Source organism: Ranitomeya imitator, chromosome 7, assembly GCF_032444005.1.
Source record: "Ranitomeya imitator isolate aRanImi1 chromosome 7, aRanImi1.pri, whole genome shotgun sequence".
In the NCBI taxonomy this organism is placed as follows: Eukaryota; Metazoa; Chordata; class Amphibia; order Anura; family Dendrobatidae; genus Ranitomeya; species Ranitomeya imitator.
Window position 1 is genome coordinate 99,524,768 of NC_091288.1, and position 26,914 is coordinate 99,551,681.

General features: G+C 45.6%; 1 protein-coding gene across 5 annotated transcripts in view; it reads left to right on the forward strand.

The window, feature by feature from the left end:
• The window catches only part of ADAM23 (ADAM metallopeptidase domain 23), a 401,035-nt gene that overhangs the window by 197,022 nt on the left and 177,099 nt on the right, over nt 1-26,914 (forward strand). The window lies entirely within an intron of this gene.

The window sequence follows — 26,914 nt, forward strand, 5'->3', positions numbered from 1 at the left end:
GTACAATATGTCACGAGAAAACATTGTCAGAATCACTGGGATCCGTGGAAGCGTTCCAGAGTTATAACCTCATAAAGGGACAGTGGTCAGAATTGTAAAAATTGGCCCGGTCATTAACGTGCAAACCACCCTTGGGGGTAAAGGGGTTACGCTAAATTAAATCAAGAAGTGTCTCTTATGTTTTTCTTTTTAACCCCTTAGCGACCGCCGATACGCCTTTTAACGGCGGCCGCTAAGGGTACTTAAACCACAGCGCCGTTAATTAACGGCGCTGTGGAAAAAGTAAATAACGCCCCCCAGAGTCGGATTGTCTCCGGGGTCTCGGCTGCCGGGGGTAGCCGAGACCCCAGAGAACATGATTCGGGGTTTTTTTTAACCCACCCCGCATTTGTGATCGCCGGTAATTAACCGTTTACCGGCGATCGCAAAAAAAAAAAAAACGCGATCTCTTTTTAATTTCTCTATCCTCAGATGTGATCGCACATCGGAGGATAGAGAAAAGGGGTCTCAGGTAGCCCCCCAATTCTTACCTATCTCCCCCGATGCTCCTCGTGGCTCCCGGTGGGCGCCGCCATCTTGAAAATGGCGGGCGCATGCGCAGTGCGCCCGCCGGCCGGCCCCGCGAGAATCTTTGGGGTCTCGGCTGCCGGGGGTAGCCGAGACCCCAAAGAGCATGATCGGGGGTCGGTTTTAGCTACCCCTGTTTTGCGATCGCCGGTAATTAACTGTTTACCGGTGACCGCAAAAAAAAAAAAAGAAGCTAAGTGTAATTCTCTGTCCTCTGATGTGATCGCACATCAGAGGACAGAGAAATAGGAGGATTCGGGGACCCTACAATACTCACCTGTATCCCTGGATCCTCCTGCTGCTCCTCCTGGCCACCGGCATCTTCTGGGCAAAAGAAAATGGCGGGCGCATGCGCAGTGCGCCCGCCATCTATTTCCATCTTCCGGCCGGCAGGAGAAGAGCAGTTGGGGCTAAAATTAGGGTTAGGGGTAGGGTTAGGGGTAGGGTTAGGGGTAGGGTTAGGGGAAGGGGTAGGGTTAGGGCTAGGGGTAGGGTTAGGGGTAGGGTTAGGGGTAGGGTTAGGGGTAGGGTTAGGGCTAGGGGTAGGGTTAGGGGTAGGGTTAGGGCTAGGATTAGGGGTAGGGTTAGGGCTAGGTTAGGGCTAGGGTTAGGGGTAGGGTTAGGGCTAGGGGTAGGGTTAGGGCTAGGGTTAGGGCTAAATTTAGGGTTAGGGTTGGGGCTAAATTTAGAGTTAGGGTTGGCGCTAAATTTAGGGTTAGGCTTCTTTCACACTTACGTCGGTACGGGGCCGTCGCAATGCATCGGCCCGACATACCGACGCACGTTGTGAAAATTGTGCACAACGTGGGCAGCGGATGTAGTTTTTCAACGCATCCGCTGCCCAATCTATGTCCTGGGGAGGAGGGGGCGGAGTTACGGCCACACATGCGCGGTCAGAAATGGCGTATGCGACGTACAAAAAAAGTTACATTGAACTTTTTTTGTGCTGACGGTCCGCCAAAACACTGATCCACTGCACTACGGACGCGACGTGTGGCCATCCGTAACGATCCGTCGGCAATACATGTCTATGGGCAAAAAACGCATCCTGCTGGCACATTTGCAGGATCCGTTTCTTGTCCAAAATGACGGATTGCGACGGATGCCAAACGACGCAAGTGTGAAAGTAGCCTTAGGGCTAGGGTTAGGGTTGGGGGTAAAGTTAGGGTTAGAGTTGGGATTAGGGTTAGGGTTTGGATTAGGGTTGGTATTAGGGTTAGGGTTTGGATTAGGGTTAGGGTTGGCATTAGGGTTAGGCTTGGGATTAGGATTAGGTTTGGGATTAGGGTTAAGGTTAGGGTTGTGATTAGGGGTGTATTGGGATTAGGGTTAGGTTTGAGGTTAGTGTTGAGATTAGGATTAGGGGTGTGTTGGATTTAGAGTTTTGATTAGGGTTATGGTTAGGGTTGACATTAGGGTTGTTTTGGGGCAAGGGTTGGGATTATCGTTAGGGTTAGTGATTAGGATTATGGATAGGGTTGGGATTAGGGTTAGGGGTGTGTTGGAGTTGGGTTGGAGCTAGAATTGGGGGGTTTCCACTGTTTAGGTACATCAGGGGGTCTCCAAACACGACAGCCAATTTTGCGCTCAAAAAGTCAAATGGTGCTCCCTCCCTTCTGAGCTCTGCCGTGCGCCCAAACAGTGGGTTACCCCCACATATTTGGCATCAGCATACTCGGGATAAATTGGACAACAACTTCTGGGGTCCAATTTCTCTTGTTACCCTTGTGAAAATAAAAACTTGGGGGCTACAAAATCCTTTTTTGTGGAAAAAAAAATATTTTTTAATTTTCACGACTCTGCATTATAAACTTCTGTGAAGCACTTGGGCATTCAAAGTTCTCACCACACATCTAGATAAGTTCCATGGGGGTCTAGTTTCCAAAATGGGGTCACTTGTGGGGGATTTCTACTGTTTAGGCACATCACGGGCTCTCCAAACGCGACATGGCGTCCAATCTCAATTCCATCCAATTCTACATTGAAAAAGTAAAACGGCACTCCTTCTCTTCCAAGCTCTGCGGTGCGCCCAAACAGTGGTTTACCCCCACATATTGGGTATCAGCGTACTCAGGAGAAATTGCACAACAACTTTTGTGGTCTAATTTCTCCTGTTACCCTTGTGAAAATAAGAATTTGTGGGCGAAAAGATCATTTTTGTGTAAACAAATGCGATTTTTTATTTTCACGGCTCTACGTTATAAACTTCTGTGAAGCACTTGGGGGTTCAAAGTGCTCACCACACATCTAGATAAGTTCCTTAAGGGGTCTAGTTTCCAAAATGGTGTCACTTGTGGGGGGTTTCCACTGTTTAGGCACATCAGGGGCTCTCTAAACGTGACATGGTGTCCGATCTCAATTCCAGCCAATTCTGCATTGAAAAAGTCAAACGGCGCTCCTTCACTTCTAAGTTCTGCGGTGCGCCCAAAAAGTGGTTTACCCCCACATATGGGGTATTGGCGTATTCAGGAGAAATTGCATAACAAAATTTATGGTTACATTTCTGTTTTTACACTTGTGAAAATAAAAAAAATGGTTCTGAATTAAGATGTTTGCAAAAAAAAGTTAAATGTTCATTTTTTCCTTCCACATTGTTTCAGTTCCTGTGAAGCACGTAAAGGGTTAATAAACTTCTTGAATGTGGTTTTGAGAAATATAGACCCCTCAAAATGACTTCAAATGTAATGTGGTCCCTAAAAAAAATGGTGTTGTAAAAATGAGAAATTGCTGGTCAACTTTTAACCCTTATAACTCCCTAACAAAAAAAAATTTTGTTTCCAAAATTGTGCTGATGTAAAGTAGACATGTGGGAAATGTTATTTATTAACTATTTTTCGTGACATATCTCTCTGATTTAAGGGCATAAAAATACAAATTTTGAAAATTGCTAAATTTTAAAAATTTTCGCCATATTTCCGTTTTTTTCATAAATAATCACAAGTAATATCGAAGAAATGTTACCACTAACATGAAGTACAATATGTCACGAAAAAACAATCTCAGAATCAGCGGGATCCGTTGAAGCGTTCCAGAGTTATAACCTCTTAAAGTGACAGTGGTCAGAATTGCAAAAATTGTCCCGGTCATTAAGTACCAAATTGGCTCTGTCACTAAGGGGTTAAAAAAGATCAACTTTTATTTACAAATTTATTTACACATAACAATAAAACAGTGCCTCCAAACCAATAGCTACACATAATTCAAGGTCAGCTGAACCATATGCACATCAAATCAGGAAGGAACAAAATGGGACAAAAAAAAATCTCTTATACCGCTCCTAATCCTAGTGAGCAAAGAACCAGAGAAATCTCAAGTGATATATTCCATGTGTATTTAAGAAGGAATACCATATAAATATCACAGAATTCATAAACAATTGATTGTATTCCAAAGAACTTCAAATGCACTGTGAAAGCGCCGCTCCTGAGCTACAGTATATCGGACGGCTCAATCAGATGAAATCATCACAATCAATCTATTGTTAAATTACCACAGTGCACAGCATGATCACATATATTCACATGCACTGTGAAAGCGCCACTCCCGAACTTTGTCAGACGGCTCACTCAGATGAAATCATCCCAAGCAGTCTATTATTAAATTACCACAGTGCACAGCATGATGACACATATTCAAGTGCTGAGTAGAACAGCCTGTAAAGAAATAAGAGTCCCATACAAAACATATTTCCTGAATGGCTGCACGAGTTGACCGATAAAGTGCCGAGTGACATGCCAGACCTTCCAATGCCCGACGTGCGTTTCGCATTATGCTTCTTCCTAGGGGCCTCCTTGGAAGGGGTGGAGTGGTTGGATTGGGAGGCAGAAGAGGTGATGGGTGGAGAAGAGGGTTGTGATAGTGGCATGATGGGTGAAGGAGACTGGTGGTAGTGGGCAGGGAGAGGAGGTGCAGATGATGTTGGTGGGAACTGGTAAAGGGGCAGGATGTTTGGAACGGGTCAGGATGCTGGGAAGGGGCACGGGCAGGATGCTGGTATGGGTCAGAAGCAGGATGCTGGGACAGGGCATGGGCAGGATGCTGGTACGGGGCAGGATGATGGTACGGGGGCAGGATGCTGGTACGGGTCGGGCAGGATGCTGGTACGGGGCACGGGCAGGATGCTGGTAGTGGCTGGAGGGCGGGACAGTGGCTGGAGGGGAGGATGGTGCAGTTGGGGGGGCAGATGTGGTGGCTTGGGAGGTAACAAGCGCTAGAGCAGACTGGCATGATTGCATTACTTGGATCTGCTGATCAGGAGTGTTGTGAATTCTGTGGCAGAGCTCCCTCCTGTGGTCACAAGTGGTACTTCGGCTGGTTCTCTCTGTGAGCTTCCGTTGGTGGAGGAAAGTGGTACTGCGGCTTCTGAGTTTCCTTCCTCAGGTGATGTGGTGAGGTCGTTAGGTGCTTCCCTATTTAACTCCACCTAGTGCTTTGATCCTGGCCTTCAGTCAATGTTCTAGTGTTGGACCCGTTCTCCTCCTGGATCGTTCCTGTGGCTTGCTGCTCTGCATAGCTAAGTTCCTCTTTGCTATTTGTTTGCTGTTTTTTTCTGTCCAGCTTGTCAATTTGTGTTTTCTGCTTGCTGGAAGCTCTGGGACGCAGAGGGTGTACCTTCGTGCCATTAGTTCGGTACGGAGGGTCTTTTTGCCCCCTTTGCGTGGTTTTTGAAGGGTTTTGTGTTGACCGCAAAGTTACCTTTCCTATCCTCGCTCTGTTCAGAAAGTTGGGCCTCACTTTGCTAAATCTATTTCATCTCTACGTTTGTCTTTTCATCTTTACTCACAGTCATTATATGTGGGGGCTGCCTTTTCCTTTGGGGTATCTCTCTGAGGCAAGGTAGGCTTATTTTCTATCTTCAGGCTAGCTAGTTTCTCAGGCCGTGCCGAATTGCATAGGCAGCGTTAGGCGCAATCCACGGCTGCCTCTAGTGTTGTTGGTTAGGATCAGGGATTGCGGTCAACAGAGTTCCCACGTCTCAGAGCTCGTTCTTGTTTTTTGGGTTATTGTCAGGTCACTGTATGCGCTGACCTCTATGTCCATTGTGGTTCTGAATTATCTTTCATAACAGTACTGAAGGCCGTGTACTAATGATTCTCAATAGAGGGAAAAAAGAAGTTCTGAGACCATTTTTTTTTCTTTGCACTGTGTTTTGCCTTTTTTTTCCCCTAGACATTTGGGTGGTTCAGGACACAGGTGTAGCAATGGACATTAAAGGTCTGTCTTCATGTGTGGATCAGCTCACGGCAAGAGTACAAAGTATTCAAGACTTTGTGGTTCAGAATTCTATGTTAGAACCGAGAATCCCTATTCCTGATTTGTTTTTTTGGAGATAGAACTAAATTTCTGAGTTTCAAAAATAATTGTAAACTATTTCTGGCTTTGAAACCTCGCTCCTCTGGTGACCCAGTTCAACAATTTAGGATCGTTATTTCTTTTTTGCGTGGCGATCCTCAGGACTGGGCATTTTCCCTTGTGCCAGGGGATCCTGCATTAAGTAATATCGATGCATTTTTCCTGGCGCTCGGATTGCTGTACGATGAGCCTAATTCTGTGGATCAGGCAGAGAAGAATTTGCTGGCTCTGTGTCAGGGTCAGGATGAAATAGAGGTATATTGTCAGAAATTTAGAAAGTGGTCCGTACTCACTCAGTGGAATGAAGGTGCGCTCGCAGCTATTTTCAGAAAAGGTCTCTCTGAAGCCCTTAAGGATGTTATGGTGGGATTTCCTATGCCTGCTGGTCTGAATGAGTCTATGTCTTTGGCCATTCAGATCGGTCGACGCTTGCGCGAGCGTAAATCTGTGCACCATTTGGCGGTATTACCTGAGCTTAAACCTTAGCCTATGCAGTGCGATAGGACTTTGACCAGAGTTGAACGGCAAGAACACAGACGTCTGAATGGGCTGTGTTTCTACTGTGGTGATTCCACTCATGTTATCTCTGATTGTCCTAAGCGCACTAAGCGGTTCGCTAGGTCTGCCACCATTGGTATGGTACAGTCAAAATTTCTTCTGTCTGTTACCTTGATCTGCTCCTTGTCATCGTATTCTGTCATGGCATTTGTGGATTCAGGCGCTGCCCTGAATTTAATGGACTTGGAGTATGCTAGGCGATGTGGGTTTTTCTTGGAGCCCTTGCAGTGTCCTATTCCATTGAGAGGAATTGATGCTACGCCTTTGGCCAAGAATAAGCCTCAGTACTGGACCCAGCTGACCATGTGCATGGCTCCTGCACATCAGGAGGTCATTCGCTTTCTGGTGTTGCATAATCTGCATGATGTGGTCGTGTTGGGGTTGCCATGGCTACAAGTCCATAATCCAGTTTTAGATTGGAAATCCATGTCTGTGTCCAGCTGGGGTTGTCAGGGGGTACATGGTGATGTCCCATTTCTGACTATTTCGTCATCCACCCCTTCTGAGGTTCCTGAGTTCTTGTCTGATTACCGGGATGTATTTGATGAGCCCAAGTCCGATGTCCTACCTCCGCATAGGGATTGTGATTGTGCTATCGATTTGATTCCTGGTAGTAAATTCCCTAAAGGTCGACTGTTTAATTTATCTGTGCCAGAGCACGTCGCTATGCGGAGTTATGTGAAGGAGTCTTTGGAGAAGGGGCATATTCGCCCGTCATCGTCGCCATTGGGAGCAGGGTTCTTTTTTGTAGCCAAGAAGGATGGTTCACTGAGACCTTGTATAGATTACCGCCTTTTAAATAAGATCACGGTTAAATTTCAGTACCCCTTGCCATTGTTATCTGATTTGTTTGCTCGCATTAAGGGGGCTAGCTGGTTCACTAAGATAGATCTTCGTGGTGCGTATAATCTTGTGCGTATTAAGCGAGGCGATGAGTGGAAAACTGCATTTAATACGCCCGAGGGCCATTTTGAGTATCTAGTAATGCCATTCGGACTAGCCAATGCTCCATCAGTGTTTCAGTCCTTTATGCATGACACCTTCCGAGAGTACCTGGATAAATTCCTGATTGTGTACTTAGATGACATTTTGATCTTCTCGGATGATTGGGAGTCTCATGTGAAGCAGGTCAGAACGGTGTTTCAGGTCCTGCGTGCTAACTCTTTGTTTGTGAAGGGATCAAAGTGTCTCTTTGGTGTTCAGAAGGTTTCATTTTTGGGGTTCATCTTTTCCCCTTCTACTATCGAGATGGATCCTGTTAAGGTCCAAGCCATCCATAATTGGACTCAGCCGACATCTCTGAAAAGTCTGCAAAAGTTCTTGGGCTTTGCTAATTTTTATCGTCGCTTCATCTGCAATTTTTCTAGTATTGCTAAACCATTGACCGATTTGACCAAGAAGGGTGCTGATTTGGTCAATTGGTCTGCTGCGGTGGAAGCTTTTCAAGAGTTGAAGCGTCGTTTTTCTTCTGCCCCTGTGTTGTGTCAACCAGATGTTTCGCTTCCGTTCCAGGTCGAGGTTGATGCTTCTGAGATTGGAGCAGGGGCTGTTTTGTCGCAGAGAAGTTCTGATTGCTCGGTGATGAAACCATGCGCCTTCTTTTCCAGGAAGTTTTCGCCTGCTGAGCGTAATTATGATGTGGGTAATCGAGAGTTGCTGGCCATGAAGTGGGCATTCGAGGAATGGCGTCATTGGCTTGAAGGAGCTAAGCATCGCGTGGTGGTCTTGACTGATCATAAGAACTTGACTTATCTCGAGTCCGCCAAGCGGTTGAACCCTAGACAAGCTCGTTGGTCGTTGTTTTTTGCCAGTTTTGACTTTGTGATTTCATACCTTCCGGGCTCTAAAAATGTGAAGGCGGATGCTCTGTCTAGGAGTTTTGTGCCCGACTCTCCGGGTGTATCTGAGCCGGCGGGTATCCTCAAAGAGGGAGTAATTGTGTCTGCCATCTCCCCTGATTTGCGGCGGGTGCTGCAAAAATTTCAGGCTAATAAACCTGATCGTTGCCCAGCGGAGAAACTGTTTGTCCCTGATAGGTGGACAAATAAAGTTATCTCTGAGGTTCATTGTTCGGTGTTGGCTGGTCATCCTGGAATCTTTGGTACCAGAGAGTTAGTGGCTAGATCCTTCTGGTGGCCATCTCTGTCGCGGGATGTGCGTACTTTTGTGCAGTCCTGTGGGATTTGTGCTCGGGCTAAGCCCTGCTGTTCTCGTGCCAGTAGGTTGTTTTTGCCCTTGCCGGTCCCGAAGAGGCCTTGGACACATATCTCTATGGATTTTATTTCAGATCTTCCCGTCTCTCAAAAGATGTCAGTCATTTGGGTGGTCTGTGATCGCTTCTCTAAGATGGTCCATTTGGTACCCTTGTCTAAATTGCCTTCCTCCTCTGATTTGGTGCCATTGTTTTTCCAGCATGTGGTTCGTTTACATGGCATTCCAGAGAATATCGTTTCTGACAGAGGTTCCCAGTTTGTTTCGAGGTTTTGGCGAGCCTTTTGTGGTAGGATGGGCATTGACTTGTCTTTTTCCTCGGCTTTCCATCCTCAGACTAATGGCCAGACCGAACGAACCAATCAGACCTTGGAAACATATCTGAGATGCTTTGTTTCTGCTGATCAGGATGACTGGGTGTCCTTTTTGCCTTTGGCTGAGTTCGCCCTTAATAATCGGGCCAGCTCGGCTACCTTAGTTTCACCGTTTTTCTGCAACTCTGGGTTCCATCCTCGTTTCTCTTCACGGCAGGTTGAGTCTTCGGACTGTCCTGGTGTGGATACTGTGGTGGACAGGTTGCAGCAGATTTGGACTCATGTAGTGGACAATTTGACTTTGTCCCAGGAGAAGGCTCAACGTTTCGCTAATCGCAGACGCTGTGTGGGTCCCCGACTTCGGGTTGGGGACTTGGTTTGGTTATCTTCTCGTCATATTCCTATGAAGGTTTCCTCTCCTAAGTTTAAACCTCGTTTTATTGGTCCGTATAGGATTTCTGAGGTTCTTAATCCTGTGTCTTTTCGTCTGACCCTTCCAGATTCATTTTCCATCCATAACGTATTCCATAGGTCATTGTTGTGGAGATACGTGGCACCTATGGTTCCATCTGTTGATCCTCCTGCCCCGGTTTTGGTGGAGGGGGAGTTGGAGTATATTGTGGAGAAGATTTTGGATTCTCGTGTTTCAAGACGGAAACTCCAGTATCTGGTTAAGTGGAAGGGTTATGCTCAGGAAGATAATTCCTGGGTCTTTGCCTCTGATGTCCATGCTCCCGATCTTGTTCGTGCCTTTCATATGGCTCATCCTGGTCGTCCTGGGAGCTCTGGTGAGGGTTCGGTGACCCCTCCTCAAGGGGGGGTACTGTTGTGAATTCTGTGGCAGAGCTCCCTCCTGTGGTCACAAGTGGTACTTCGGCTGGTTCTCTCTGTGAGCTTCCGTTGGTGGAGGAAAGTGGTACTGCGGCTTCTGAGTTTCCTTCCTCAGGTGATGTGGTGAGGTCGTTAGGTGCTTCCCTATTTAACTCCACCTAGTGCTTTGATCCTGGCCTTCAGTCAATGTTCTAGTGTTGGACCCGTTTTCCTCCTGGATCGTTCCTGTGGCTTGCTGCTCTGCATAGCTAAGTTCCTCTTTGCTATTTGTTTGCTGTTTTTTTCTGTCCAGCTTGTCAATTTGTTTTTTCTGCTTGCTGGAAGCTCTGGGACGCAGAGGGTGTACCTCCGTGCCGTTAGTTCGGTACGGAGGGTCTTTTTGCCCCCTTTGCGTGGTTTTTGAAGGGTTTTGTGTTGACCGCAAAGTTACCTTTCCTATCCTCGCTCTGTTCAGAAAGTTGGGCCTCACTTTGCTAAATCTATTTCATCTCTACGTTTGTCTTTTCATCTTTACTCGCAGTCATTATATGTGGGGGCTGCCTTTTCCTTTGGGGTATCTCTCTGAGGCAAGGTAGGCTTATTTTCTATCTTCAGGCTAGCTAGTTTCTCAGGCCGTGCCGAGTTGCATAGGCAGCGTTAGGCGCAATCCACGGCTGCCTCTAGTGTTGTTGGTTAGGATCAGGGATTGCGGTCAACAGAGTTCCCACGTCTCAGAGCTCGTTCTTGTTTTTTGGGTTATTGTCAGGTCACTGTATGTGCGCTGACCTCTATGTCCATTGTGGTTCTGAATTATCTTTCATAACACAGGAGATAGCATATCCATGCGCTCGAGTACCGACCAGAAAAAAGTGTGGTTCGGTGATTGACTTGCATCTGAATGCATCCGTTGCAGAAGTGTATGCAACTCAATAATACTTTTGTTTATCAAATTAAAACCTGCGGCTATTTGCTCCGACAAAAGTTTCAGACAGTTCTGGAAGGATAGATTCAGGTGCAAGAACTCGGGTGCATAGCTCTGCACCTGACCCTTCTGGTGCTGCCGCCCTGAAGCCACAGGAGTACTAGAAAGAGCAGCATCAGAGAGGTGGGGTACAGGAAAAGCTATATCCTCACCAGCAGATTCATGCAACGCAGGCGGCCAGGATGCTCCAGCGCTGGTGGATGGGACCGAGGGATCAGATGTGAGGGAAGTTGCAGAGGGGCTGGGACTGTCGAAGTGTCCCGCGGTGGCAGACTCCGGAGGGATCGCCCAGAAGGGTTCAACTCTGCTGCAGGCTCATGAGTGCTGCCCATGGTGCTGTGGAAGAGAAAAAAAATATAATTAATATATTGATATTGCATGGCCCTGGCTGAAACACCAAAAAAGGGTTAGACGTGTAAACATTGTTTATTAAATGGGTTAGGTAATATTTTCCTTCAGCTCACCATCGTTGACCGGAGGAACGATAGGGCCCTTGCATATTTATACTTGCCCCTGCGTCCTCCAGATCCACTCGGGGCCCGCATCTCTTTGTTGAACTCCTTCTTGAAGCGATCCCTGATCGACCGCCACCGCTTGACAATCCTCTCGCCTGAAAAGTGAAAGCACAAATTGGTTAGTATACAACACTTTAAATCCACCAACATAACTGATCTGTGTATACTTACGTGCTTGATTCTAGGCCCGAACATCGAGGTCGTCCCAGTTGTCTACAAGCTGTTGGCAGACTTGCTCCCAGAGCCGACGGGTCACAACTACATCAGCGTGGCGGCGGTCACTCATGTTCCACAGCGGCTCCCTCTCTTGGATCAGATCGATGAGGAGGTCGATATTTAGCCCGGCCTCCTCACTGTCCGACTCAGGAACACGCTGTGAAGCATGTTAAAAAAAAAAAAAAAGACATTAGATTCAAAACAATATTAAGTTTAAAATAAAATGAAAAACAGAAGGTGCTTACCCGATGATCACCGCCCTGACTCGCACGTTGACGACCCTGGGAGCCGCTCTGAGGACCTCTGGATCGAGCACCAGAATCAGAAGACTAAAAAAAAAAACATCATGTGCTTGTATGTTGGCTTTTTAGGTGTTGTGTGCACTGTGATGTCTATAATGATGATTTGTGTGTGTTGTATGTTGTGTGATGTCTGTAATGATCAGTTTGTATGTGTTGTGTGCAGTGACATTTCTGTAATGAACTTTGGTTTTAATGCGTTAGGTGTAGTGTGAGGTTGTGGTTCTGCAATGCATGCAAGAAACTTACCAATTGCGATCCCACTCCAGGTCTCTCTCCACCCCTTCGGTCTCCTTCTGGAAGCACCTTTTCTGCTGCAGCTTCCTGTTATACAAAAATGATAGATTGATAAATACATTAATTAATAATAGATAGATAGATAGATAGATAGATATAGATAGATAGATATGGGATAGGTAGATATGGGAAAGATAGATAGATATGGGATAGATAAATAGATAGATATGGGATAGATTGATATGGGATAGATAGATAGATATGAGATAGATAGATATTAGATAGATAGATAGATAGATAGATAGATAGATAGATAGATAGATAGATAGATAGATAGATAGATAGACAGGGCAAAAAAAATTGGTAAAAACAAAACATTTATTTACCTCAATGTGCTGCCGACGCGGGGGAGGGCTCCCAGAAGAAGACATGGCTAATAGGCTTTGTGGCTGACTGGCAGGGTCTGTGGCTGGCTAGCAGAGTCTGCAGCTGGCAGGCTGGCTTTGTTCCTGGCTGCCAGAGTCTGTGGCTGGCTGCCAGAGTCTGTGGCCGGCTTGCTGGCTCTGTGGCTGGCTGGCAGAGTCTGTGGCTTGTTGGCAGAGCCTGTGGCTGGCTGGCAGGCTGGCTTGCTGGCTCTGTTGCTGGCTGCCAGAGTCTGTGGCTTGCTGTCAGTCTGTGGCTTGCTGGCAGAGTCTGTGGCTGGCTGGCAGGCTGGCTTGCTGGCTCTGTTGCTGGCTGTCAGAGTCTGTGGCTGGCTTGGAGGCTGGCTTGCTTGCTCTGTTGCTGGCTGGCAGAGTTCATGGCTTGCTGGCAGAGTCCGTGGCTTGCTGGCAGAGTCTGTGGCTTACTGGCAGAGTCTGTGGCTGGCTGGCAGAGTCTGTGGCTTGCTGGCAGAGTCTGTGGCTGGCTGGCAGATTCTGTGGCAGGCAGGCTCTCTTGCAGATAGGCTCTCTTGCTGGCAGGCTCTCTTGCTGGCAGGCTCTCTTGCGTGAGGGCCTCACTGGGATTGTTTATATATGTGTCCTGTGGGCCGGGCAATTGTTTCTGAGCATGCTCAGATTAAAAAACCGGATCAGGTCACCGGATCCGTCTTTTTCCAGATCCGGCACATTCCGGCGCCCATAGACTTGCATTGTAACAAAAAGCCGGAAGCACCGGATCCGGCCCTTCCGGCTATTTCGCCGCAGGCAAAAAACATTACTGTAGACGTTTTTTCCAGATGCCGGAATGGAAATTTTCTCCGGATCCGGAAAAAAACAGAAGGAACGGGGGGCCATGCGGCACAATCCGGCGCTAATACAAGTCAATGGGGAAAATCTGCATCCGGTTTTTAATTTCGCCGGTTCTGGATATTAAAAAAATGGTCCGGAATGAAAAATCCTGATGTGTGAAAGTAGCCTAAAAGAGATTCTAGCTTTGGTAAAACAATGCTATTTATTAATTTATTAAATAATACAGAAAACATATATGACACAGGGTGGGAACAAAAAACCTGCAATGAGAGGTTTTCTTCTAATGACTCTTCTATGATGGCCATGTTTGTGCAGGGGGTCTCTGAACAGTAGAACAATGTACCACAATTCCAGTGTCTGCTAAATCTTTTTGAAGGTCTTTTGTAGTGAAGCTGGGGTTCTGATTTGCCTCTCTAGCAATCCTATGTACTGTTCTCACTGAAATGTTGCTTGGACTTCCAGACCTTATCTTGACCTCCACTGTTTCTGTTAACTTCCATTTATTAATTACATTTCAAATTAAGGAAAGGGCATATTGAAACCGCATTACTATCTTCTTACAGCCTTCTTCTTTGTAGGCCTCCAATATTTTCATTTTCTGAGTGCTAGGCAGCTCATTAGAAGAACCCATGGCTGCTGTTTTTCTGGCACAAGGTTAGAGGAGGCTGGGTTTTTATGAAGCTGGGAAATTTGCATCACCTGGCCTTTCCGAACAATGATTGTGAACAAACCCTAAGACCTGTTTCACACATCAGTTTTTAGCCGTCAGGCACAATCCGGCTAATATTGGAAAAAATGGATCCGTTGCAAATAGTCGAAAACTGATGCGCCGGATCCGTTTTTCTGCTGGATTTTTTTTAAACCCGGGGATAGAGTTTGGAGAGAGAGAAAGAGAGGGAGGGAGGGAGAGAGAGAGGGAATTAATGAAGATTAGACCATATATAAATAGATTATATCTAACGTTATAAAATAACCACCACAAAGATGAATATATATGGTTTTATTAATGAAGTGAAAGAATAATTGTTGAGTTAAATTAATTCATATATGAATATGTGTAAAAATTATATCTTAGATATAATCTATATATTTATTTATCTATTTATATATGGTCTGATCTTCATTCACTATCATCTCTTTCACCCTTGTATTCACGGAGTCAGCATGCTTTATGTTGTAAATTGTATCACTTTACTATATTAGGCACTATAGCTCTTTGCCCTCTGCACTCTCTTTCCAATTCATATGGTGTCCGAATGCCTCTGTGCATGCGCATTCTTCCCGACCTCTTGGGACTTCCTGGGATGCTCATACACTGACACGCAGACATCATAGCTTGCGTGTCATTGAGCATCGTTAGGGAAGTACCCGTTGGAGGAGGCGGGCAGATACACTATGCGCTGCGGTGGGAAGGCACCTATCTTTTTCCCCTGGCAAGCGCATATTGGTGGCATTTCATATAAATATCCGGCTGCCTCTCACCCTGACACCCCCCACGGAAGAAGCTGGTGACGAAACGTACGTCGGGGTGAGTGGACACCGAACGATCAGCAAGCACCTTTTGCACAGGTAATTCCTACATTTTTGAATGGATTGATGAGACTAGTGGCTAAATTGTCATTATTACTTTTATTAGCCTTAAACCTAGTTTATATGGAGACGGTGGATACACTTTATATCGCTGCATTTTGTTATAATAGTTAATTCATATGGCTACATGTCAATATAGTGTGCCCTGGATAAATATACTGCTTAGGAGTTTAATGCCAGTATATGTCTAGTGCCAGTCCTCCATTAACATTTACATTTGTTGTATATATCTTTATAACTGTGGGAACTTACAAAACTGCATCATATGGGTATAGCAATACATTTTTCTGCATTATGATTGTTAATGTAGAATATCCTGTGTATCATTAATATCAGTGTACTATTGGTGTGTTCATTTTTTCTGTGTCCTTTGACAGTATTCTTGCTTTTTTAATTGTCTAATGTACTACTGAATAAAAGCTAATTTTTAATCTTAATTTGGGATCTCTACAAATTTTCGAAGATATAGTGTAAAATGTAAGTTGGATGATATTGCATGTAGAAGTGCCCTTTGTATCATTCTGGACATCTTAGTTGATAATTATTGTCCTGCATTAGGAGGAACCCAGGGCCAACCTCCCCAGCATATGGTCTCACAAGTGGTCTGAGGATCTCACCACATAATGGCAGCCAGGCTACCTCTGGCCAGCACATTGAGGGCTGTGTGGTCCTCCAAAGAAATACCACCCCACACCATTACTGACCCACTGCCAAACCGGTCATGCTGAAGGATGTTGCAGGCGCAAAATCGCTCTCCACGGCATCTCCAGATTCTGTCATGTCTGTCACATGTGCTCAGTGTGAACCTGCTTTCATCTGTGAACAACACAGGGGGCCAGTGGCGAATTTGCCAATCCTGGTGTTCTGTGGCAAATGCCAAGCGTCCTGCACGGTGCTGGGCTGTGAGCACAACCCCCATCTGTGGACGTCGGTCACTCACACCATCCTAATGGAGTCGGTTTCTAACAGTTTGTGCAGATATATGCACATTTGTGGCATGCTGGAGGTCATTTTGCAAGGCTCAGGCAGTGCTCCTCTTGTTCCTCCTTGCACAAAGGCTGACTTAGCGATCCTGCTGCTGGGTTGTTGCCCTCCTACGGCACCCTCCACGTCTCCTGGTGTACTGGCCTGTCTCCTGGTAGCACCTCCAGCCTCTGGACACTACGCTGACAGACACAGCAAACCTTCTTGCCACAGCTCGCATTGATGTGCCATCCTGGATGAGCTGAACTACCTGAGCCACTTGTGTGGGTTGTAGAGTCCGTCTCATGCTATCACAAGTGACCAAAACATCAGCCAGAAAGCATTGTGTTGTGAATTCTGTGGCAGAGCTCCCTCCTGTGGTCACAAGTGGTACTTCGGCTGATTCTGTCTGTGAGCTTCCGTTGGTGGAGGAAAGTGGTACTGCGGCTTCTGAGGTTCCTTCTTCAGGTGGTGTGGTGAAGTCGTTAGGTGCTGCTCTATTTAACTCCACCTAGTGCTTTGATCCTGGCCTCCAGTCAATGTTCTAGTATTGGACCTGTTTCCTCCTGGATCGTTCCTGTGGCCTGCTGCTCTGCATAGCTAAGTTCTGCTTTGCTATTTGTTTGCTGTTTTTTCTGTCCAGCTTGTCTATTTGTTTTTTCCTGCTTGCTGGAAGCTCTGGGACGCAGAGGGTGTACCTCCGTGCCGTTAGTTCGGTACGGAGGGTCTTTTTGCCCCCTTTGCGTGGTTTTTGTAGGGTTTTGTGTTGACCGCAAAGTTACCTTTCCTATCCTCGCTCTGTTCAGAAAGTCGGGCCTTACTTTGCTAAATCTATTTCATCTCTGTGTTTGTCTTTTCATCTTTACTCACAGTCATTATATGTGGGGGGCTGCCTTTTCCTTTGGGGTATTTCTCTGAGGCAAGGTGGGCTTATTTTCTATCTTCAGGCTAGCTAGTTTCTCAGGCTGTGCCGAGTTGCATAGGGAGCGTTGGGCGCAATCCACGGCTGCCTCTAGTGTGGTTGGAGAGGATTAGGGATTGCGGTCAGCAGAGTTCCCACGTCTTAGAGCTCGTTCTATGTTTTTGGGTTATTGTCAGGTCACTGTATGTGCTCTGACCTCTATGTCCATTGTGGTACTGAATTACCTTATCATAACAGTACTGGAGGACCAAAGTACTAATGATTCTCAATAGAGGGAAAAAAGAAGTTCTGAGACCATTTTTTTTTCTCTGCACTGTGTTTTGCCTTTTTTTTCCCCTAGACATTTGGGTGGTTCAGGACACAGGTGTAGCGATGGACATTAAAGGTCTGTCTTCATGTGTGGATCAGCTCACGGCAAGAGTACAAAATATTCAAGACTTTGTGGTTCAGAATTCTATGTTAGAACCGAGAATTCCTATTCCTGATTTGTTTTTTGGAGATAGAACTAAATTTCTGAGTTTCAAAAATAATTGTAAACTATATCTGGCTTTGAAACCTCGCTCCTCTGGTGACCCAGTTCAACAAGTTAGGATCATTATTTCTTTTTTACGTGGCGACCCTCAGGACTGGGCATTTTCTCTTGTGTCAGGAGATCCTGCATTATGTAATATCGATGCGTTTTTCCTGGCGCTCGGATTGCTGTACGATGAACCTAATTCAGTGGATCAGGCAGAGAAAAATTTGCTGGCTCTGTGTCAGGGTCAGGATGAGATAGAGGTATATTGTCAGAAATTTAGAAAGTGGTCCGTACTCACTCAATGGAATGAAGGTGCGCTCGCAGCTATTTTCAGAAAAGGTCTCTCTGAAGCCCTTAACCCCTTTACCCCCAAGGGTGGTTTGCACGTTAATGACCGGGCCAATTTTTACAATTCTGACCACTGTCCCTTTATGAGGTTATAACTCTGGAACGCTTCAATGGATTCCAGTGATTCTGACATTGTTTTCTCGTGACATATTGTACTTCATGACAATGGTAAAAATTCTTTGATAGTACTTGCGTTTATTTGTGAAAAAAACGGAAATTTGGCGAAAATTATGAAAATTTTGCAATTTTCCAACTTTGAATTTTTATGCAATTAAATAACAGATATATGTCCCACAAAATACTTAATAAGTAACATTTCCCACATGTTTACTTTACATCAGCACAATTTTGGAACCAAAATTTTTTTTTGTTAGGGAGTTATAAGGGTTAAAAGTTGACCAGCAATTTCTCATTTTTACAACACCATTTTTTTTTAGGGACCACATCTCATTTGAAGTCATTTTGAGGGGTCTATATGATAGAAAATACCCAAGTGTGACACCATTTTAAAAACTGCACCCCTCATGGTGCTCAAAACCATATTCAAGAAGTTTATTAACCCTTCTGGTGCTTCACAGGAATTTTTGGAATGTTTGAATAAAAATGAACATAACTTTTTTCACAAAAAATTTAATTCAGCTCCAATTTGTTTTATTTTACCAAGGGTAACAGGAGAAAATGGACCGCAAAAGTTGTTGTACAATTTGTCCTGAGTACACCGATACCCCATATGTGGGGGTAAACCACTGTTTGGGCGCATGACAGAGCTCGGAAGCGAAGGAGCGCCATTTGACTTTTCAATGCAAAATTGACTGGAATCGAGATGGGACACCATGTTGCGTTTGGAGAGCCCCTGATGTGCCTAAACATTGAAACCCCCAACAAGTGACAACATTTTGGAAAGTAGACCCCCTAAGGAACTTATCTAGAGGTGTGGTGAGCACTTTGACCCACCAAGTGCTTCACAGAACTTTATAATGCAGAACCGTAAAAATAAAAAATCATATTTTTTCACAAAAATTATCTTTTCGCCCCCAATTTTTTATTTTCCCAAGGGTAAGAGAAGAAATTGGACCCCAAAAGTTGTTGTACAATTTGTCCTGAGTACGCTGATACCCCATATGTGGGGGTAAACCACTGTTTGGGCGCATGGGAGAGCTCGGAAGGGAAGGAGCGCCGTTTGACTTTTCAATGCAAAATTGACAGGAATTGAGATGGGACGCCATGTTGCGTTTGGAGAGCCACTGATGTGCCTAAACATTGAAACCCCCCACAAGTGACACCATTTTGGAAAGTAGACCCCCTAAGGAACTTATCTAGATGTGTGGTGAGCGCTTTGACCCACCAAGGGCTTCACAGAAGTTTATAATGCAGAGCCGTAAAAATAAAACAAACATTTTTCCCACAAAAATTAATTTTAGCCCCCAGTTTTGTATTTTCCTGAGAGTAACAGGAGAAATTGGACCCCAAAATTTGTTGTCCAATTTGTCGTGAGTGCGCTGATACCCCATAAGTGGGGGGGAACCACTGTTTGGGCGCATGGGAGGGCTCGGAAGGGAAGGAGCTCCATTTGGAATGCAGACTTAGATGGAATGGTCTGCAGGTGTCACATTGCGTTTGCAGAGCCCCTAATGTACCTAAACAGTAGAGTCCCCCCACAAGTGACACCATTTTGGAAAGTAGACCCCCTAAGGAACTTATCTAGATGTGTGGTGAGCGCTTTGACCCACCAAGGGCTTCACAGAACTTTATAATGCAGAGCCGTAAAAATAAAACAAAAATTTTTTCCCACAAAAATTATTTTTTAGCCCCCAGTTTTGTATTTTCCCGAGGGTAAGAGGAGAAATTCGACCCCAAAAGTTGTTGTCCAATTTGTCCTGAGTACGCTGATACCCCATATGTGGAGGGAACCACCGTTTGGGCGCATGGGAGGGCTCGGAAGGGAAGGAGTGCCATTTGGAATGCAGACTTAGATGGAATAGTCTGCAGGCGTCACATTGCGTTTGCAGAGCCACTAATGTACCTAAACAGTAGAAACCCCCCACAAGTGACCCCATATTGGAAACTAGACCACCCAGGGAACTCATCTAGATGTGTTGGGAGAACTTTGAACCCCCAAGTGTTTCACTACAGTTTATAACGCAGAGCCGTGAAAATAAAAAATCTTTTTTTTTTCCCACAAAAATTATTTTTTAGCCCCTAGTTTGTTTTTTCCCAAGGGTAACAGGAGAAATTGGACCCCAAAAGTTGTTGTCCTATTTGTCCTGAGTACGCTGATACCCCATATGTTGGGGCAAACCCCTGTTTGGGCACACGGTAGAGCTCGGAAGGGAAGGAGCACTGTTTTACTTTTTCAACGCAGAATTGGCTGGAATTGAGATCGGACGCCATGTCGTGTTTGGAGAGCCCCTGATGTGCCTAAACAGTGGAAACCCTCCAATTATAACTGAAGCCCTAATCCAAACACACCCCTAACCCTAATTCCAATGGTAACCCTAACCACACCCCTAACCCTGACACACCCCTAATCCCAACCCTATTCCCAACTGTAAATGTAATCTAAACCCTAACTTTAGCCCCAACCCTAACTGTAGCCCCAACCCTAACTGTAGCCCCAACCCTAACCCTAACCCTAACCCTAGCCCTAACCCTAACCCTAGCCCTAACCCTAGCCCTAGCCCCAACCCTAACCCTAGCCCTAACCCTAACCCTAGCCCTAACCCTAGCCCTAACCCTAGCCCTAACGGGAAAATGGATATAAATACATTTTTTTAATTTTTCCCTAACTAAGGGGGTGATGAAGGGGGGTTTGATTTACTTTTATAGCGGGTTTTTTAGCGGATTTTTATGATTGGCAGCCGTCACACACTGAAAGACGCTTTTTATTGCAAAAAATATTTTTTGCGTTACCACATTTTGAGAGCTATAATTTTTCCATATTTTGGTCCACAGAGTCATGTGAGGTCTTGTTTTTTGCGGGACGAGTTGTCGATTTTATTGGTAACATTTTCAGGCACGTGACATTTTTTGATCGCTTTTTATTCTGATTTTTGTGAGGAAGAATGACCAAAAAACAGCTATTCATGAATTTCTTTTGGGGGAGGCGTTTATACCGTTCCGCGTTTGGTAAAATTGATAAAGCAGTTTTATTCTTCGGGTCAGTACGATTACAGCGACACCTCATTTATATCATTTTTTTATGTTTTGGCGCTTTTATACGATAAAAACTATTTTACGGAAAAAATAATTATTTTTGCATCGCTTTATTCTCAGGACTATAACTTTTTAATGTTTTTGCTGATGATGCTGTATGGCAGCTCGTTTTTTGCGGGACAAGATGTCGCTTTCAGCGGTACCATGGTTATTTATATCCATCTTTTTGATCGCGTGTTATTCCACTTTTTGTTCGGCGGTATTATAATAAAGCGTTGTTTTTTGCCTCGTTTTTTTTTTTTTTTCTTACGGTGTTTACTGAAGGGGTTAACTAGTGGGCCAGTTTTATAGGTCGGGCCGTTACGGACGCGGCGATACTAAATATGTGTACTTTTATTGTTTTGTTTTTTTTTATTTAGATAAAGAAATGTATTTATGGGAATAATATTATTTTTTTTTTTTTCATTATTTTGGAATATTTTTTTTAATTTTTTTTTACACATTTGAAAATTTTTTTTTTTACTTTTTTACTTTGTCCCAGGGGGGGGACATCACAGATCGGTGATCTGACAGTTTGCACAGCACTCTGTCAGATCACCGATCTAATAGGAGTGCAGGCTGCTTCACAGTGCCTGCTCTGAGCAGGCTCTGTGAAGCCACCTCCCTCCCTGCAGGACCCGGATCCGCGGCCATCTTGGATCCGGGCCTGGAGCAGGGAGGGAGGGAGGTAAGACCCTCGCAGCAACGCGATCACATCGCGTTGCTGCGGGGGGCTCAGGGAAGCCCGCAGGGAGCCCCCTCCCTGCGCGATGCTTCCCTGCACCGCTGGCACATCGCGATCATCTTTGATCGCGGTGTGCCGGGGGTTAATGTGCCGGGGGCAGTCTTTGACCACTCCTGACACATAGTGCCGGATGTCAGCTGCGATAGGCAGCTGACACCCAGCCGCGATCGGCGGCGCTTCCCCCGTGAGCGCTGCCGATCGCATATGACGTACTATTGCATCCTTGGGAAGTAAAGCCCACCCCACATGGACGCAATAGCACGTCTAATGGCAGAAAGGGGTTAAAGATGTCATGGTGGGATTTCCTATGCCTGCTGGTCTGAATGAGTCTATGTCTTTGGCCATTCAGATCGGTCGACGCTTGCGTGAGCGTAAATCTGTGCACCATTTGGCGGTATTACCTGAGCTTAAACCTGAGCCTATGCAGTGCGATAGGACTTTGACCAGAGTTGAACGGCAAGAACACAGACGTCTGAATGGGCTGTGTTTCTACTGTGGTGATTCCACTCATGCTATCTCTGATTGTCCTAAGCGCACTAAGCGGTTCGCTAGGTCTGCCACCATTGGTACGGTACAGTCAAAATTTCTTCTGTCCGTTACCTTGATCTGCTCTTTGTCATCGTATTCTGTCATGGCATTTGTGGATTCAGGCGCTGCCCTGAATTTGATGGACTTGGAGTATGCTAGGCGTTGTGGGTTTTTCTTGGAGCCCTTGCAGTGTCCTATTACATTGAGAGGAATTGATGCTACGCCTTTGGCCAAGAATAAGCCTCAGTACTAGACCCAGCTGACCATGTGCATGGCTCCTGCACATCAGGAGGTTATTCGCTTTCTGGTGTTGCATAATCTGCATGATGTGGTCGTGTTGGGGTTGCCATGGCTACAAGTCCATAATCCAGTATTAGATTGGAAATCCATGTCTGTGTCCAGCTGGGGTTGTCAGGGGGTACATGGTAATGTCCCATTTCGGACTATTTCGTCATCCACCCCTTCTGAGGTTCCAGAGTTCTTGTCTGATTACCGGGATGTATTTGATGAGCCCAAGTCCGATACCCTACCTCCGCATAGGGATTGTGATTGTGCTATCAATTTGATTCCTGGTAGTAAATTCCCAAAAGGTCGACTGTTTAATTTATCTGTGCCTGAGCACGCCGCTATGCGGAGTTATGTGAAGGAGTCCTTGGAGAAGGGGCATATTCGCCCGTCATCGTCACCATTAGGAGCAGGGTTCTTTTTTGTAGCCAAGAAGGATGGTTCACTGAGACCTTGTATAGATTACTGCCTTCTAAATAAGATCACGGTTAAATTTCAGTACCCCTTGCCGTTGTTATCTGATTTGTTTGCTCGGATTAAGGGGGCTAGTTGGTTCACCAAGATAGATCTTCGTGGTGCGTATAATCTTGTGCGTATTAAGCGAGGCGATGAATGGAAAACTGCATTTAATACGCCCGAGGGCCATTTTGAGTATCTAGTAATGCCATTCGGACTTGCCAATGCTCCATCAGTGTTTCAGTCCTTTATGCATGACATCTTCCGAGAGTACCTGGATAAATTCCTGATTGTGTACTTGGATGACATTTTGATCTTCTCGGATGATTGGGAGTCTCATGTGAAGCAGGTCAGAACGGTGTTTCAGGTCCTGCGTGCTAATTCTTTGTTTGTGAAGGGATCAAAGTGTCTCTTTGGTGTTCAGAAGGTTTCATTTTTGGGGTTCATCTTTTCCCCTTCTACTATCGAGATGGACCCTGTTAAGGTCCAAGCCATCCATGATTGGACTCAGCCGACATCTCTGAAAAGTCTGCAAAAGTTCCTGGGCTTTGCTAATTTTTATCGTCGCTTCATCTGCAATTTTTCTAGTATTGCTAAACCATTGACCGATTTGACCAAGAAGGGTGCTGATGTGGTCAATTGGTCTTCTGCTGTTGTGGAAGCTTTTCAAGAATTGAAGCGTCATTTTTCTTCTGCCCCTGTGTTGTGTCAACCAGATGTTTCGCTTCCGTTCCAGGTCGAGGTTGATGCTTCTGAGATTGGAGCAGGGGCTGTTTTGTCGCAGAGAAGTTCTGATTGCTCGGTGATGAAACCATGCGCCTTCTTTTCCAGGAAGTTTTCGCCTGCTGAGCGAAATTATGATGTGGGCAATCGAGAGTTGCTGGCCATGAAGTGGGCATTTGAGGAGTGGCGTCATTGGCTTGAAGGAGCTAAGCATCGCGTGGTGGTCTTGACTGATCATAAGAACTTGACTTATCTCGAGTCTGCCAAGCGGTTGAATCCTAGACAGGCTCGTTGGTCGCTGTTTTTTGCCCGTTTTGATTTTGTGGTTTCGTACCTTCCGGGCTCTAAGAATGTGAAGGCTGATGCCCTGTCAAGGAATTTTGTGCCCGACTCTCCGGGTTTATCTGAGCCGGTGGGTATCCTCAAAGAGGGAGTAATTGTGTCTGCCATCTCCCCTGATTTGCGGCGGGTGCTGCAAAAATTTCAGGCTAATAAACCTGATCGTTGCCCAGCGGAGAAACTGTTTGTCCCTGATAGGTGGATGAATAAAGTTATCTCTGAGGTTCATTGTTCGGTGTTGGCTGGTCATCCTGGAATCTTTGGTACCACAGAGTTAGTGGCTAGATCCTTTTGGTGGCCATCTCTGTCGCGTGATGTGCGTTCTTTTGTGCTGTCCTGTGGGATTTGTGCTCGGGCTAAGCCCTGCTGTTCTCGTGCCAGTGGGTTGCTTTTGCCCTTGCCAGTCCCGAAGAGGCCTTGGACACATATCTCTATGGATTTTATTTCAGATCTTCCCGTCTCTCAAAAGATGTCAGTCATTTGGGTGGTCTGTGATCGCTTCTCTAAGATGGTCCATTTGGTACCCTTGTCTAAATTACCTTCCTCCTCTGATTTGGTGCCATTCTTCTTCCAGCATGTGGTTCGTTTACATGGCATTCCAGAGAATATCGTTTCTGACAGAGGTTCCCAGTTTGTTTCGAGGTTTTGGCGAGCCTTTTGTGGTAGGATGGGCATTGACTTGTCTTTTTCCTCGGCTTTCCATCCTCAGACTAATGGCCAGACCGAACGAACCAATCAGACCTTGGAAACATATCTGAGATGCTTTGTTTCTGCTGATCAGGATGACTGGGTGTCCTTTTTGCCTTTGGCTGAGTTCGCCCTTAATAATCGGGCCAGCTCGGCTACCTTGGTTTCGCCGTTTTTCTGCAACTCTGGGTTCCATCCTCGTTTCTCTTCAGGGCAGGTTGAGTCTTCGGACTGTCCTGGTGTGGATACTGTGGTGGACAGGTTGCAGCAGATTTGGACTCATGTAGTGGACAATTTGACCTTGTCCCAGGAGAAGGCTCAACGTTTCTCTAATCGCAGACGCTGTGTGGGTCCCCGACTTCGTGTTGGAGATTTGGTTTGGTTATCTTCTCGTCATATTCCTATGAAGGTTTCCTCTCCTAAGTTTAAACCTCATTTCATTGGTCCATGTAGGATTTCTGAGGTTCTTAATCCTGTGTCTTTTCGTCTGACCCTTCCAGATTCTTTTTCCATACATAACGTATTCCATAGGTCATTGTTGCGGAGATACGTGGCACCTATGGTTCCATCTGTTGATCCTCCTGCCCCGGTTTTGGTTGAGTATATTGTGGAGAAGATTTTGGATTCTCGTGTTTCAAGACGGAAACTCCAGTATCTGGTTAAGTGGAAGGGTTATGCTCAGGAAGATAATTCCTGGGTCTTTGCCTCTGATGTCCATGCTCCCGATCTTGTTCGTGCCTTTCATATGGCTCATCCTAGTCGTCCTGGGGGCTCTGGTGAGGGTTCGGTGACCCCTCCTCAAGGGGGGGGTACTGTTGTGAATTCTGTGGCAGAGCTCCCTCCTGTGGTCACAAGTGGTACTTCGGCTGATTCTCTCTGTGAGCTTCCGTTGGTGGAGGAAAGTGGTACTGCGGCTTCTGAGTTTCCTTCCTCAGGTGATGTGGTGAAGTCGTTAGGTGCTGCTCTATTTAACTCCACCTAGTGCTTTGATCCTGGCCTCCAGTCAATGTTCTAGTATTGGACCTGTTTCCTCCTGGATCGTTCCTGTGGCCTGCTGCTCTGCATAGCTAAGTTCTGCTTTGCTATTTGTTTGCTGTTTTTTCTGTCCAGCTTGTCTATTTGTTTTTTCCTGCTTGCTGGAAGCTCTGGGACGCAGAGGGTGTACCTCTGTGCCGTTAGTTCGGTACGGAGGGTCTTTTTGCCCCCTATGCGTGGTTTTTGTAGGGTTTTGTGTTGACCGCAAAGTTACCTTTCCTATCCTCGCTCTGTTCAGAAAGTCGGGCCTCACTTTGCTTAATCTATTTCATCTCTACGTTTGTCTTTTCATCTTAACTCACAGTCATTATATGTGGGGGCTGCCTTTTCCTTTGGGGTATTTCTCTGAGGCAAGGTAGGCTTATTTTCTATCTTCAGGCTAGCTAGTTTCTCAGGCTGTGCCGAGTTGCATAGGGAGCGTTAGGCGCAATCCACGGCTGCCTCTAGTGTGGTTGGAGAGGATTAGGGATTGCGGTCAGCAGAGTTCCCACGTCTCAGAGCTCGTTCTATGTTTTTGGGTTATTGTCAGGTCACTGTATGTGCTCTGACCTCTATGTCCATTGTGGTACTGAATTACCTTATCATAACAGCATTGGTACTGAGATGTGGTCCCCACTTGCAGAACCACTCCTTTATTGAGTGTGTCTTGATAATTGCCAATAATTTCCATCTGTTGTCTATTCCATTTGCACAACAGCATGTGAAACTGATTGTCAAACAGTGTTTCTTCCTAAGTGGACAGTTTGATTTCAATTTCACAGAAGTTTGATTTACTTGAAGTTATATTCTGTTGTTTAAGTGTTCCCTTTATTTTTTTAGCAATGTGTATATATAAAAAAATATACAAAGTTAAATAAATGCTAAAAAAAGTATTGTTTTGTTAAATGGTATACGTGTAAAACATATCTCACTTGGCTTTAAAAGAGACCCCTAAAAATAATAAATAATGCACTTTTCCACAGAATTGTGCAGGTACCGTACATCCACTTCTCGATTTGGCTTGGAAAACTGCATCAAAAACTGTGTTTCCCAAAAATTAATCCTGTGTAAGGGTATGTGCACACGATGCAGATTTAGTGCAGAACTGCAGCAGATTTTTCTGCAGCAGAAACGCTGTAGAACTGCACTGTGATCACAGTACAATGTAAATCAATGTGAAAAAAAAAAAGCTGTGCACATGGTGCAGAAAAATCTGCGCAGAAACGCTGCAGTTTTCAAAGAAGTGCCTGTCACTTCTTTTGTGCAGTTCTGCAGCGTTTCTGCACCCCTCCATAATAGAAATCTGCAGGTG